Source organism: Dasypus novemcinctus, chromosome 2 (assembly GCF_030445035.2).
Source record: "Dasypus novemcinctus isolate mDasNov1 chromosome 2, mDasNov1.1.hap2, whole genome shotgun sequence".
Taxonomy (NCBI): domain Eukaryota; kingdom Metazoa; phylum Chordata; class Mammalia; order Cingulata; family Dasypodidae; genus Dasypus; species Dasypus novemcinctus.
The window spans coordinates 40,400,888-40,404,270 of record NC_080674.1 but is presented as its reverse complement, the minus strand read 5'-3'; the positions used below and the strand labels follow the sequence as shown (position 1 = coordinate 40,404,270).

General features: G+C 42.5%; 1 pseudogene; it reads left to right on the top strand.

Annotated features, from left to right (window-relative positions):
- The first annotated feature begins 439 nt into the window (after positions 1-439).
- On the top strand, positions 440-2,385 carry LOC101427463 (RNA polymerase II elongation factor ELL2 pseudogene; annotated as a pseudogene).
- The last annotated feature ends 998 nt before the right edge of the window (positions 2,386-3,383 follow it).

Below are 3,383 nucleotides of genomic sequence, written 5' to 3'. Positions count from 1 at the left end.
AAAACGTTATTATGACTCAATGAGATCGACAACCCCCACAAAAAATGTGGGGGGAATATTTGGATACCTTCCCAAAGACGATGTATGAATAGGGAAAAGCACATGAAAAGACACGCAACAGCATAGGGATATGCAAGTAAAAACTGTTATGAGATTCTATTACACACCCACAAGAGTGATTCAAAAAGTTGGCCATACATATCGGCAAGGATGTGAAACAACTGCAACTCATACATTATTAATCTGAACGCAAAATAGTACAGCCACTTTGGAAAACAGTTTTGCAGGCTCTTTACAGGTTAAACACAGACTCATCATGTTACCAAGCTATCCTTAGATATTTTCTCCCTGGTGTTTTACTCAAATGAAATAATAGCCCCGGGCTGGGCGCGGGGGGTGCGGATGGGGAGGCAACCGGAAGTCTGGCTGCGCGCAGTGTATGACGGTACGTCAGCAGCCAGATGGCTGTAGCGTGGGGGTTGCAGAAGCGGGGACAGCCGCGGGGTCGCGGAGCTCAGAGCCCTCGGAGCGGCGGCGAGGGCTCCCCGGGGAGCTTAAGGTGGCGGCGGGCCTGCTAGGGCAGGACAAGGTCACCGTGCTGTATGTGAAGCTCAACGAGACGGCGATCCGGCCCCTTGAGATCTACCAGAACCGCAAGAAACTTTTCGACCTTCACTTCAATTCCACGGGGTCCAAGGGCTTGTCAGAATTCCCAAAAATGATCCCCCAATAAAGTGCACAACTTTAACTTCTATTTGTCAAATGTGGGTAAACACAACCCTTAAGGCAGCCTTGACTACATCCCGCAAGCATTCTCCAGCTCAGGAGCCTCCCATCTCAATTGCCTGGGATTTATACCGGATTACAGTTTGTGTAACGACTCGTATCAGATGACACGCGAAAGAATGACCCAGGCTGAGGAGGAATCCCGCAACCCTAGCACAGAAGTTAAATCTGGTGGACCATATGTAGGGAAAAGAGTGCAAATTTGGAAAGCACCTCAAGCTGTTTCAGATGCCTTACCTGAGAGTAAAAGGTCAACTCCCATGAGCCCTGCAAATACAATTCGAAAGACACAGCAGCTGCAGTGTTACTCAGCGGCTATATAGGGACGGACTGATTTCACTCACTGGCACTGAAGGCCTACAAGAAACCTGAGCTGGTTGCTCGATTGCAGAAAGAAGGTGTAAATGAAAAATATAAGAACTGCCTCGGAGCAATTCTGCAACACGTAGCCAATCTGAATCCTAAGGACCTGTCATATACCTTAAAGGATTTGTTTTTAAAGATCTTCAGAGAGACTGGTCTGGATACAGACAGACGGTCATTGGAGTTGGTGCTCTCTAGAAAACTAAATCCATCTTGGAATACTGCTGGCACCAGCCATTTGGAATCTCCCAAATGTTCTAGTAGAGAGGCTGCATCTTCTCAGAAACTGCATTTGTATTAAGATTTCATTTATCCTTTAATAAATTTTAAAAGCCCAAATATCTCACCTGACAGGACAGCAACACTAAATGGTCACTTGATTCCCACCAGTGAAAAGTCTGCTGAAAGTCTCCCACTGCCCTGCGCATCCGCTGCCACCCCTGCCTCTCTACTGCTGTCTTCAACCCACCTCCCCCATTGCAAATCCTCCTCAGACTGTAAATTCTAACTCCAATTCCCCTAGCACTCCAGAAGGCGGGGACACTCAAGACCTACCTGTTGTTAGTTTTAGTCAAAATAGTATTATCTATTAGGACCAGCAAGATAAGTACACCTCTAGGACTTGTGTGGAATCCTTACCCCCTGATTCAGTTCTATTAAAGTGTCCAAAGCCTATGGAAGAAAACCATTCAATATCTCACAAAAAGTCCAAGAAGAAATCTAAAAATTACAGGGAAAAGGACCAAATAAAAAAGCATGACGTTGAGACCATGGAAGAAAAGAAGGAGGACCTGAAAAGAGAAGAGGAAATTGCCAAGCTAAATAACTCTGGTCCGAATTCCAATTCCAAGAGAGTTGCGGTACCTCCACAAAGGCTTCTTCAACAATTGAACTCTCACATTATTTGAAAAAATATATTGCTCTTGTCTCCTATGAGCAATGCCAGAATTACAAGGAGGACTTCAATGCTAAGTATGAGTACAGGGCCTTACTTACCAGAATGGAGTCTGTAGCTAGATTTATCAAACTGGATGCACAACTAAAATGCCTTTCTCTGAGCTCAAAGAATATCAGAATGTTTATGAAGAAGTTTTACAAGAATATCAGAAGATCAAGCAATCTAGTCCCAATTACCATGATGAAAAATATAGATGTGGATATCTTCTTAACAAGCTGGCTCACATCAAAAGACTCATAGGTGAATTTGACCAATAGCAAGCAGAGTCATGGCACTAGAACTCTGCTGGGACCTGAAGATGTGAATAAACTTAAGCTTATTTATTTAAAATTCCAAATGAGTTGCTCTAAGATTCTAAAAAGATAAAACTTTACTTGTTGGAAGTTTCAGTATTAGTAAACTTTAGTTCCTTTTTTTTTCCAATTTACTTTGCTGCCTTGCATTTTTAAAAAATATTTATTTTTATTTATTCCCCCCTCCTTGCCACCTGTGCTTGTTGTCCGCTCTCTGTGTCCATTCGCTGTGCGTTCTTCTGTGTCTGCTTGTCTTCTTTTCAGGAGGCACCGTGACCTGATCCTGGAACCTCCAATGTGGGAGAGAAGCATTCAATCACTTAAGCCACCTCAGCTCCCCAGTCTGCTGTGTCTCTGTCTCTCCTCTGCATCTTCCTTTGTTGCATCATCTTGCTGCATCAGCTCTGCGTGCATGGGCCACGTTGCCTTTACCAGGAGGCCCCGGGAATTGAACCATATGATAGATGGGAGCGCAATTGATTGAGCCACATTCCCTTCCTTGCATTTTTGAAGCTGCTTATTGTAGTCCTTTTTCTCCCCTTAAGATTCATGTTCGTCAATAAGAAATTTTTCAGGTAGATATTGGAGGTCTAGTATCTATAATTCGTATCATTGTTTTCCTCAAAAACTTGTGTTTTTTTATTAAAAATGATTTTCTTTTAGATATTGGGGACCCAGTTCCACATTTCAAAGTTGTGTGCATAAAAAAACAAAAACCAAAAAACAGTAATGTGCAAAGTGAAAAGCCTATATTCTGACCTTTCTTAATGCAAACTCTTTGCCTTAAATGGTAGAATATGTAGAAATTTGCACAAAATAAAAAAATTAAAGCATTGTTTTGGAGGGTTAAAACATAGAAAAGTGTTTGTGTATGTATATAGATAAATATACACATATGTATAGACAGGCTGACTTGATCTAGAACAATAAATCTGCCCTGCAAGTTAACCTCCCTATGGCAATGGTTGTCTTAAGGTGTTTGC